We start from the raw sequence: 13,374 nt of genomic DNA, 5'->3' as shown, positions 1-13,374 counted from the left end.
TAAAAGAAAGTCGATTTGTTGATGTTTCAACAGGAAAAGCTTACATGTAATAAAAAGAAATTACATTTGTGACGTTCCACATTGAATTTATTAAACTTGTTGAGTAAAATTGATAAAAAGCTCGACAGAGCCTCGTATTTTATTATTTTATTCAACTCGTTTAATAAATTCAATATGAAAGGATACTCATGTATGTAATATCCTCTATATAATAAAAAAATGCTATATACTTGCAAAATGACATTGTTTATAAATTTAGAAGAAACTTTTAACATTATAAAAATATTTTCAGCTAAGTCAAAAATTTTTTTTAGAAGGTTTACATGTACAAAGGCACAAGAATAATTAAGAAATGATCCAGCAAAAAATTCAAAGATCTTTTTTTCTAAAACAACAACAACAGAATTTGAGCTGCGCCATGAGAAAACCAACATTGTGGGTTTGCGACCAGCATGGATCCAGGCCAGCCTGCGCATCTGCGAAGTCTGGTCAGGATCCATGCTGTTCACTAACTGTTTCTCTAATTGCAATAGACTTTGAAAGGGAACAGCATGGATCCTGACCAAACTGCGTGGATGCATGCTGGTCGCAAACCCACTATTTTTGCTTTCTCAGTTGGTGCACCTCGTTTTGTTTTTATACCTTATATATGGAATATATGGTCTGTTTAAACTGAAGCGCTTGCCAGTAAGTCACCAGTACATAGTCATCAGTATATAGTTTGTGCTATATAATCGTTCAATATTTAAGAAATTTAATTCTGTAATCTAACTGGATCAAAACTGAATGAAAGAGTTTCATCTTCAACAGAATGACTATTTAAGAAATTTAATTCTGTAATCTAACTGGATCAAAACTGAATGAAAGAGTTTCATCTTCAACAGAATGACTATTGACACCTGAAATATGACCTATTAATTACCACATATCTAAATGAATTCGGATTTATTTTGGAAAGGATTCTAAGCAGTCAGCATGACAAAAATTTTATATTATACAGTTATTGACTTTAATGTTGAGGCGTCCTCGGTCAATATCATTTTTATAGGTCCGTAAAAACACAAACTGACCTCAACATAAGCCTATAATTGTGATATTATATGCCCTTCTTAAATGCTTTTATCTGACTGGCCCATATTTCAAACATATAAGAAACAAGAGCTGTCGGAGGACAGCAACGCTCGACTATTCAACAACCTTGTCGACTGAATGAATACGGAAGTCGAAAAGGGACATAATTTAGTAAAAAAGCAAAATATGGTTACGGAACCTACATAGTGCTTATCAGCTCATGACAGTGGACAAGTGTGTGAAGTTTCAATCCATTCCCATTAGTGGGTACTGAGATACCAGCTTACGTATAGGAATTTAACCAAAAACTCCTAAGTTGAAAAAGGGGCATAATTTTGTAAAAAAGCAAAATAGAGTTATGGAACCTGTGCAATGTAAGTCAGTTTATCACAGTAAATAAGTGTGTGAAGTTTCAATCCATTCCCACAAGTGGTTACTGAGATACCAGCTTACATACAAAACCTTAACCAAAAATTTCTATGTCGAAAAAGGGGCATAATTTTGTAAAAAAGCAAAATAGAGTTATGGAACCTGTGCAATGTAGGTCAGTTTATCACAGTAAATAAGTGTGTGAAGTTTCAATCCATTCCCACAAGTGGTTGCTGAGATACCAGCTTACATACAAAAACTTAACCAAATCGGGACGCGGACGCCGACGCGGACGCGGACGTCGACGCATGGGCGAGTCCAATAGCTCTACTATTCTATGAATAGTCGAGCTAAAAATGATATCACAAGAGTCATAATCACTTTTGCAGGTCAATATCAATTTTTCTTGCCTACCAGACGGGGATTTCTGGTGATTTCACCGGTGCTGGAAAACTCCATCTTACACCCCCGGGGTGTAAGATGACTCTCGTGCTGTAAATGATGTGTAACGAACTACATATGTACAGAAGATGTGTGTAGTAATAATAATGTTTTTCGTAAAACGGGATAAAAATTAAATACCTTGATAGTTCATCTTTGTTCCTCTTTGTTCCTTATATTTCTTGATTCAAAAAGCGTTATTTTAATAAAATAACATATCGTTTTATTGCAGATGATAAAACAAAACCGGAACTCATACGTTGTTTTCGTCTCTGTAATGTCATGACGTACTTCCTGTTTACGGACGTAAAGTTCCCGCACTTTGTTAATACGCTACTATAAGAAAAATGTGGTATAAGAAATTTCTTTTTTACTCTGCTTTGTTGAATATGGTATGCAAGAAAAAGATTGTATCACAGGCTGTAGGTGCAAATGGGAATACCCGGCTCTCGGGTAACTGTTTACGCGGTTACTCGGCTGGAGCCTCGTAACCGCCTAAACAGATACCCTCGAGACCGGAAATTCCCATCTGCACCTACAACCGGTGAAAGAAACTTATATTGCGGACTCGCGTGTGCACTCATTTCGACCAATCAAATCAGCGCATTTGAGAAGGGTATATAATATTCAGTTTTATTTTTAAATTTTGGACTTATCAGCCTAGTACACATGTTGAATAATACAGACTTGTTACAGTTTTGTAGTAGCAATTGCTATTTAAGGAGTCATGTAACAATGAAAAATATTGCCCTTAGGCCTAAAGGAACGAAAGCAACACTTTTGACTTCATTGTCTAGCAAGACATTCAGTTAGTTTCTTTAAGAAATATTACATGCGTCAGAATTAAACTTTCATAACTTTTTCACATTCTGGTTTTAGCTGTTGAAATAATGTTCAGAAGAGTTGCGAAATAGTGGGTGTGGGTTTGAGATGAATTTATAAATTAAGAATGCATTTTGTTCAGTGACATAATTTACTTCGGAACTAAATGATGTTCCATCAAATCATGCTCATTTTTTGTCCAGAGTGTAGACAGCCATTTCTTGCCCTGCCTTCTTTATCTGAAATATTCAGTTTATGATTAAGCTAAAAGATGAACAAATTATATGTTTTCTAGTACAGTCTGGTCACTGTCCTAAGAGACCAGTGGAAAATACTATGGATAAAATTACAAATTCTGTAATCTGATTGGTTGAAAACTGATTGAAAGGGTTTCATTTCCAACAGAATGACACTTGAATTTAGTGAAGTATGACCTATTACCACGTATCTAAATGAATTCAGATTTATTTCAGAAATGATGCTATAAGCAGTTGGCATGAGAAACAAGAGCTGTCACAGGAGACAGCGCGCTCGACTATTTCGATGCTGGATAGTGAAACTGGGCACATCTGAGGAAACTAGAGCTGTCACTGGAGTGTTTAATGACTCCAAATGTGGATGAAGATATTGCACAATAGCCTGAGTCTATGTCAAAAATATCAACTTAAAGTAATAAGAGAGGTAAAGATAAAATGTATCAAAACACTATATAAGTATATCCTAAGCAAAAAGGGGCATAATTCATTAAATTGGTGCCAGAATTATGCAGCTTGTGTCATATAGTGTGGGTGATGATGTTGAACAACTATTTTAAGTTTGAATCAAATCCATTCAGTAATAACAGAGACAGAGTGAAAGTGCATCAAAACTTTAACTTAAAATTCTAAGTAAAAGGGGGAAATAATTAATGAAAAATTGGAGCCAGAGTTATGCACCTTGTGTCAAATGATAAGGGTAATGATGTTGAACAATTGTTTAAGTTTGAATCAGATCCATTCAGTAATAACAGAGATAGAGTGTAAGTGCATAAAACTTTAACCTGAAATTCTAAGTAAAAAGGGGAATAATTCATGAAAAATTGTGCCAGAGTTACGCATCTTATGTCATATGATGTGGGTGATGATGTTGAACAACTATTTTAAGTTTGAATCAAATCCATTCAGTAATAACAGAGGTAGAGTGAAAGTGCACAAAAACTTTAACCTGAAATTCTAAGTAAAAAGGGGGCATATTCATGAAAAAATGGTGCCAGAGTTATGCACCTTGTGTCATATGATGTGGATGATGATGTTGAACAACTAGTTTAAGTTTGAATCAAATCTATTCAGTAATAACAGAGATAGAGTGAAAGTGCATCAAAACTTTAACCTGAAAATCTAAGTGAAAAGGGGGGATAATTCATGAAATATTGGTGCCAGAGTTATGGCCCTTATGTCAGATGATGTGGATGACGATGAGGAATAAGTACTTTAAGTTTGAATCAAATCCATCAAGTAATTACAGAGATAAGCTGAAAAAAGAGAAAGTGCACCAAAACTTTAACAAAGGTGGGGACACGGAAAGACGCCGACGCCGGCGCCGGGGCAAGTAGGATAGCTCTCCTTATACTTCGTATAGTCGAGCTAAAAATCTATTTTTAGTTTTATTTCTTAATTTTGGACTTAATATCTTAGTACACATGTTGAAGAATATAGACTGGTTGTTTAAATAGCACAAACTATCATACTATGGACTAGCAATTTGTATTTAAGGAGTCATGTAACATTGAAAACTATTGCCCTAGGCCTAAAGGAACGAAAGCAACACTTTTGACTTCATTGGCAAGCAAGCCCTTCAGTAAGTTTCTCTAAGAAATATTACTACATGCATTAGAAATAAATTTTCATAACTTTTTCACATTCTGATTTTAGCCTTTGAATTACTAAGTTCAGAACAGTTGCGAAATAGTGTGGTCTGGGTTCCAGATGAATTTATAAATCAAGAATGCAATTTTGTTCAAATTGATATTAATATACCTGGGAACTAAATCATAGTAAATAATGTTCCATCAATGCATGCTCATTTCTTGTCCAGTGTGGACAGACAGCCATTTCTTGCCCTGCCTTCTTTATCTGAAATATCCGATGTTTATGATTAAAGCGATATGCCTCCAGATCGTTGGACAACAAAATTTTTTTTTAGATATCTTGAAATAAATACTATATTTCTTAAGAAAGCTTTAAAACTTAATTACTGTTACCTGGCCCTCTTTATGCCCTTTTGTTAAATAAATTAAAAGAAAAAGATAAGACGAGGTGGGTTCGACTATCCGGTTTAATGTTCATAACTAAATGATCTCAGTGCTTGTATATTTAGAAAGTAACACTTGCGGTAAAGTTCTATCAAAATCAGCTTGATCATATACATAATCTCGTACAATTTCTCATTTATAATCCAACTGAATATGTACTGTAATCTGGATCTCACTGATCTCTCAAATCTCCCAGATCTCAAGCTCAATTGTGGATTGGGCTCTGCTGAATTCACAGACACACACACACACCAAAAATGTACTTTCTCAGTGAGCTGGTTACTGACACTGCCACCATGTGTTACTATAAGGCTCAAAAGAATCCAAAACTCCTCCATGAACATAAACTATATTATAATGGAACAATTCCACCTGTCCCCTTGAAAACATGTCGGACATTAACTGAATAAAAAGCGGGGTCATGTGACTAAAATTCATATAACAGCGGGAACTTATTGCAATGCTTGACTTGTTGCTACTAAGAATTGGTCAAAGGGAAGCAACTTCTGAATAATTTAAGATCCAGAATAATCCACCTTGTTACATTACCAACAAACTTTATGTTACGGAAACACGAGAATTTGCTGTTTTTACTACTTTTTACGATGAATATTGAAAAGTATATTTGTCACGCTTTTAATCTGGGTAAACTGTCTCATTTATAAATATCTGTATCTTGAAATCATTATTCACTACTTCAGCTATAGCGCTACTGGTCACAACAACAGGAAAATGTCTTTATTGCTGTGGCAGGTCAGGGCTCGATTCCATTCACACAAAACTTTAACCATGGTGTCAAACACAAGCAGGGTTAGAAAAGCTCTTGAAAGTGTCTTGGGGTACAGATACGTAGCCCTAGTCTAAACACTTCCATATAGCTGTAATCATGAATTAATAATTCATGTAAAATTGACAAAAAATATCTTTAGTGACATTTGTTTGTTCCAGTGGAAGATTGAAATATAATAGGCCTATATTAAAACAAACTGACAGTTTTGAGACGCTTTCTTACAACACCTTACATGCACGTCTGGCGACCCAGATTGACCCCAGAACTTTATAGTTGTGTCGATATTTTTACGCTTACTTCACTCTGTCAACCCGAATCATCGATTTTGATAGTAAGTATGGGTTGTACTTTATTCATTTCAATCGCTGTCACCTTTCCATACAGCATATTTATCAAAGAAATCAAGCTCCAATAGTTTGGGGTGGTCTAAAACCTTTAGTGATGTACCCCTGTAGGTAAAACATCGTTTTCTTTTTTAAAGGGGGATAACTCCAGTGCTTTGATGATGGTGACTTTATCCTTGTAACTAACAGGTTTTGTTGGTTGTTCTGATTGAGCTCCTATTTTAGCCAGTTGGTCTGTCTCTTCATTGCCTGCAAGTCCACAACGGGATGAAATCCACTGAAGTGCTGCTTTGCAGGTTATACTCAGGCTCTGCATTCTCCTGGCTAGCTGTGGAGCTTTATTGTAATACAATTTTTGAATGGACTCCATGATCCCAGAAAATTTAACAACACTATATCCAAATACGGGGAGACTGTTTACAGCTGCCTTGAGGCACTATTGTGATAGTTAATAAAATCTGTAAGAAGATCAAAACAAAAAAGAGTGGTGTTACACAATAAAATGAATCCTATGTCATATAGAATTAACACCTGTGTCTGTGTCTATCATTGGCTGTATCACCATCTAAAACCATACCGTAACAAGGTGGTGGTTCTTTCTTCCACTAAGAATGTTCATCTTATCATCCAACTAATTTAGGAACTCCGGTAGAGATAGCATAATTTATAGAGAAATTAAAACTTTAAATGACTCTACACTTCCTCTTTTTGCATCTGATTTGAAGCTCATGAAATACACATGTTTGAAAAACAGGCAATATTTTGCTTTACTCAAGGAAAACATAAATGCATTTAACATACTTACAGTAAGATTATTCTATTTTCTTCTTACGTTGGCGTATTTTTTATGTCTTTTTGATAATGAAAAAATCTCCAATCCTTCAAAAACCTAATTCTTACAGAAGCAAATGTTCAAGAATTCAGATCTTGGTTGTCTCTTTCCCTCGGCTTTCTTTCAAAGTCACAAGACAGTCCTTTGACTGAAATTTTGGATTTTTTCACTCTGCTATAGGAAAATCATTAATTTATTTTAATTGAATATATGATTTTGCTGCTCTTTGTCAAACCTTGTTGTAAAAGAACGTCATGTTTCTGATAGGTTTTCATGAAAGTAACAAAATTAGAGCTGCGAGAAAGTGTTATATATTTTTGTGTCCTAACTGTTTTGATAATGAATGACTGCTGTTAAAATATGTAAAGTGAATAAAAAAAATCACATTTTACAAAGGAATAGTAAAAGGGTCACTGAAAAAGATTAATCTAAATAACCTTTTCATTGTCCTTTTAAGTTTCAGGTCTCGACTGCATTCCACAGAATTATAATAGTCAGATAGGATTTTGGCCATACATGCTACAAAAAGTGGATTTTTGGTTAAGAAAGCCACCCAATCAAAAGGCATCATTTCTCATGAGTCTAAAAATATGGACGTCTCGATGACCAGTCCGCAATAATACAAATATGAATATATATTTTTGCCCATAAAATCTACAAAACAGGAATAAAGTAAAGGGAGACATTCTACAGTACTATTTATTTGTTTAATTGATCTATACTACTAATTGAATATATGTTAGACTGCTTACGGGTGTCAAAACTAATGACTCCAGTATAAATATGGGACAGGATTGCTGGATGCATTTCAATCCTGATAAATGTAACATCAGAAAAAACTTCATCCATTTTAATTATGAACTACACCATCGTATGCTATAAAAATTCCAGTCATCAAAGTATCTTAACGATGTCGACAGTTTAAGCATTAGCATAAGATAACTGATTGTTTACTCATCATATTCTTAGTTGAAACCAATATTCAATGTTATTAATTATGCATCCGCATCATCATATAGTCCATATAGCAACAGCTTTAAGGAAATACGAGTATAAGACAACCACACATACAAAATGTCATTGAGACAGTTATCGATACCATGCTTTTTCCTTGATGTTAAACACACACAATAAAAAAGCAAGTAGATGTAGACTAGTTCTAAACTTAGTATACAATCGAACTTTTTAAAGCCAATAAAGGACGAAACACAACAAGTTTTACAGCTTAACAAGGCTAATACTTCAGATTTAGAAGCGTCAGTTCTGGATCTAAATTTAAGAATTGTGAATAATAATCTAGAAACGAAACTATATGATAAAAGGGACGATTTTTATTTTGAAATTGTCAACTTTCCCCATCTTGATGGAGATATCCCTCGAACAACATCATACGGTGTCTATTGTTCACAGCTTATTTGTTTTGCAAGAGCTTGCTCAAAGATAGATGATTTTAATGACAGAAATCTTCATATCACCAAGAAATTGGTGCAACAGGGTTACCGTTATCATAAGCTACGGAAAGCTTTAAGTAAATTTTACTACAGATCGTCTGAACTATTAAAATATACAATCATGTGACAATACGCACCTTAACACACTTTTAAAACTTGGACTTACACACCCGGAATACTATGGAGATGTAGTTTATAAAATTCGGAAAATTAAACATACCCCTTAATTTAATCAATTTTTTGTAAAACTGGTAAAAATGTTTATCAAAAGAGGATACGATGCGAAATTCGTGAAGCACAGTGCATGTTTGTCACAAATTGACATACGGGCCTTATTTTATATGTATTGTAAATGCAGGTATTGCATCATCTTTTTGTAAATTTTTGAGTTATTGAGGTAAATGTCAGATTTCACGCATGAAATACCTCTCATATTTTTCTGTATTTCATAACTTAAATTTCCATGTAAATTTCATTAAATTCTGTTCAGTAATAAGAAAGTTGATATTTTATAAACTTCAGTAATTTATGTTTTTATCCCCAAAACCACTATAATGGGCCTCAAATTGTCAATTTAAATTCGCGCCAAAGTAGTTAGATTTCCCGGCTATATCGTGAATCCCGTGAAAATGACAATAGTCGGAGCTCACGGCTTAGCCGTGAATCCCATGAAATTTAGTATTTGGCGGGACATTATCCTTTAAATAGACTGGACTAGATATGCCTTGCGCACACCACCTTACGACTTTATAGACGAATCTATGTCTGAATTATTTTCTTGCTAGAAATTTATGCTCGATCGAGGTAAGAAATTTATTTGTTAGATTTTTGTATGATTTTTGCATTACGATTTTTATTTGGTAAATTTTTGTTCATTCTACAGAATTCTGTAACATTTACTTTTCGGCATGTGATTTTGGCTAGTTTCGGTATATATGTCAGGATAATTTATTAAATTTTTCAGACTTTTGTAAATTATTTCGAAAGAGGAATCTAAAATGTTTCATTTATATAAGATGTAAAATTTGTACTGAAATTTGTATCGTGATAATTGTAAAGCACTGTTTCAAAAACTTATGTCAAACATTTTGTTAATTATGGAACGCCATTACTGCATTGTATTGTTATGTATAAATCTATATGGCAAGTCTAGTACTGTGTATGTAATATATTATTGTAATTTGTAATTGTGTGCCAGTCTATAGCACATCTAATTAATGTCCGTTGTAGTGTACGGCATTAGATATTATATGGATGCCAACTATCATATAACGTTTGATTTATATTGAATTTTGTTAATTTGTAGTTGTAAATAATAGCTGCAGTTTATCATGTCCGTATCTATAATGTTTCATCATATACTTTTCATATCATTTCATACTTTAACTTTAGTCTTTTAAGTAAGTAATCTTTGTAATAATGGAAGTAATAAGTGACGTATTTTAATCATGTGACGTTTGAACTTAGTAGCACATATATTTTGTATAAGTAGCACGTATTATTTATGGGAGCCTACGGAGGTATGGTGTACCCAAAGGAGCAGTTTTATGCCCTGACTTATTTGTTTTGCTATGGTGCTTACCATATGTTATATATTTTAGCTTCTTCCGCCAGACGATTTTCCCGGTGATGTCATAACCCGGAAGTACAATGCCCGAGGTTTAGTTGTCTTCACTCGCCTGGATGTGATATTCCCAGCGCAGAGCTTACGTCCCATGGTTGTGCCGTAAACCGCAAAGACGATGATTTTTGTTATCCTCTGAAGTCAGCTCAGGGATGCAATCACCTACCACCATAGGGAGCCAACACGGAATCAACGTATTCACGGTTTAAAGGGACTGTATTTTGAATTTAGAAGCTACGTTTTGTTTGTGCTACTTAAAGTTCACAATTGAATTAAAGAACTGTGTCACGTCAGATTAGAATGGAATTTAAGAACTTTTGTATCTAGAGATACTGAACTTTCTTTTTCTTTCTTTCTTATAATCAGTTTTTTTTTCTTTTCATATCTATTCATTGTTAATAATCATCTTATGTAAATAAATTTGTAAATATTGTAAAGGGTGTTGATTTGTTTTGATGGTTACTGTCGCCGGTACGGCCTTTCCTGTCACAGTGTTTAGTGATTGACCCCTCTACAGTTAATTGCTACGCTTTCCTATTTGATGGTGCGATGACTTATAAAGTGTAGGCTGCTTTTCTCCTAAATCCTACATATAATGGACGGAGGGAGTTGATTTTTGTCTTACAGTTTTCTTAGTCGTTCACTTAAAAGTTAGGCTCTTGTTGCTCTGACTTCAGACAAGTTGTTGAGTATATTGGTGTAATTGTACCTTAAATTTACCTTAATTTTATGTTTTGCTTTATTTATCTGTTACTTTTGCACTGATGTTAGAGCCTTTCTCAACGGGGATTTTGTTTACATTGTGTTGTTTAACTTGTTAAAAATAGGGTAAGTGCGAGGTTGGCATACCCTAAACGCGTTTAAACCCCAAGTTTCTTTTATTTAGGCTACTGACCGTTCCAAGACGGTGCCCCTATTTTCAACAGGTTGTTTTGTCTGTCTTGTATTGTGTGTTGCATATGTTTTCTTTTTTGTTGTAAGCGTTTTCCACCGCCCACTCCCCTTTTCCCCTTTCCCCCTTTCCCTTTTGCATTTACGCTTTTTTTTGATCCCTCCGTTTTATTTTTATAAGTTTTCTTGGCCCCTCTTTGTTTTGGCACCCCGAACCCCAAAGGAGGGCATTGATTGTTTTATTTTTTTGTGGGGTGCGTTCGTGAGCTTGTGGCCCATAAGGTTCCCCCTATGTTTTCTTATGGTTGCTTGTTCGTTTTTTATGTTGTTCATTTTGATCGTCGCTGTGTTTTTATTTTTGGTACTGAGGGGTCTGGCTAGTTTTTTTTACGTTGTTAAAATGTTTTAAAGAACATGGCTTCCTTTTTAAAATTTTTCCTTGTTCAATTTTCCCCTTCGGCCCCCCCCCCCACCCCCCCCCCCCCCCCCCCCAACCCCCCCCTTTTCCCCCCTTAGCTTTTCCCTTTCCCTTTTTATAAATTTTTAGTTTTATTTTAATTTTGTACTTGTTGGTTGTTTGAAGCAACCCGTCTGAAAAAATTTTTCCCATTTTTGCTTCTTTTTGTTTTTTTGGGGCCTTTTACTTGTAAATGCTTTGTTTTTTTGGGGCTGTGTTTTTTGGGCGCTCTTTGTTTCCCGGTAAAATTACCTTACCTATTATATTTTTTAATTTTGGGGAATTTTACGGGCTGTAGAGAATTTTTTTAAAAGGGGTTTTTCAAGAAATTTTTTCGAGTAAGCGGGGGGTTTTTAATTTTTTCTTTAAAAAAAATTTTTTTTAACAAAAAATTAATTTATTTTTTTTTCCCAAAAAAAACACATGTTTGTCAATATACCCCCCTGAAAGCGATTCGGCACCCCAATTTAATACAAGGGATCTTGGGGAAAATTTTTTTTTTCCCTTTGCTTGTGATTGGTTCCAAAAAGCGAGCGAAATAAAATTCTTTAAATTCGATTGCGGGAAAATTTCTAAAATTGCGGGTAATGTATTTTAGCCTAAACCCGTGAAAATTTTTTCTTTTTTTAACCGTTAACTTTTTTCATTGTCAAAATACCCCTGTTAAACAACGATATAAATTTATGCACCCCCCCGCCTTGTTACCTTTTTCACTGTTAACATTTTCATTATAAATTAAAAATGTCTTTTTATTTGGGGTTTGCTGGTGTTTTTTGGTGTTTTTTCATATTGTTATGTTATTTTTTTTTCCCCTTTGGGGAAAAAAAACGTTTTTGAGTGAGCCCGGTTATTTAAGCGGCACTGGTTTTGGGTTTAATCGTTCATAAAATTTTTTTAATCAAAAATTTGGTGCTTTGGATATGAATTTAATTGGGACTTTAAAACAGTTGTGCGGGCCCTATTTTTTTATGTTTATTGCCCCTTATGGGATTTTTAAAGTAATACATTTGGTACATTACTAAATCTCTAAATCTTGTCAGGATTTTTTAAAGGGTAAATTTAAGTGGTACTTATAAATCTCTCATTTTACAGTGGGGAATTTTTTTTTTTCCAGTTTTGTTTTGTTTTTTCCTTGACCCCCCCCCCCCCCCCCCCCCCCCGTTCCTTAAGTTGGTAGCGGGAAAGAAAAGTTAAATGTCATTTAATCAGCAAAAAAAATTCTGCAGTGAGGGGTAGATCGTCAAAATTACAAACTATCAGCGGTTACTTTTTTTCCTCGAGACCGTTTTTAAATTTAACAGAAATTTCCCCTTTTCAGTTAATTTAAATTTATGACGTTTTTTTAATAAAAATTTCCCGGTTTTTTTAGTTGTAAAGGGTTTTTTTTTTTATTACTTTTGGTTGCCAATTTTTCCATGTTGCGTTTTTAGGTTTTGCCCTGGGGTTTTGGGGGCTTCGTTTTGGCTTTTTCCCCTTTTTAGTTGCCAAATTGCTGGGACTTTTTTAACTTTTAAGTCAGAAAAGCCTTTCTCCCCCAAACAGGGTTGTCGCTTGTTTTTCATTATTCGCAACAGTAGGGTTGCTTTTTTAAATTTAGTTTGGGTTTTTTGGTCTTTTTTTGTCATTAAAGTTTATGTTTTGGGTTTAACTTCGGCTGATAGGTTTTTTTTGTATAAAGTCATTTTGTTGGGCCCTTTACCCTGTCAAATTTTTAACATTAAGGGGCCTAATATTCCCCCACTTTTTATGTTCCATTATTTATGATTTTTAAACATTGTTTATTTCTTTTTTCGTAAGGAAATTTTTCTGAAAAAAAAATTTTTTAAATGTGTTTGTTTTTTGGTTTTTTCGAAGGGTTTTAAAAAAATTTAATGTGGGGGTTAACCCGAAATTTTTTTTTCCCTTTTAAATAACACTGAAAAACAAACGGAAAAATAAAAAAACTGGCAGAAAAACAGAACCCCTCCCAATTTTTTTCAAAGGGAAATTTAG

The sequence above is a fragment of the Mercenaria mercenaria genome, chromosome 7 (genome assembly GCF_021730395.1).
Source record: "Mercenaria mercenaria strain notata chromosome 7, MADL_Memer_1, whole genome shotgun sequence".
In the NCBI taxonomy this organism is placed as follows: Eukaryota; Metazoa; Mollusca; class Bivalvia; order Venerida; family Veneridae; genus Mercenaria; species Mercenaria mercenaria.
This window is presented reverse-complemented; position numbering follows the sequence as displayed.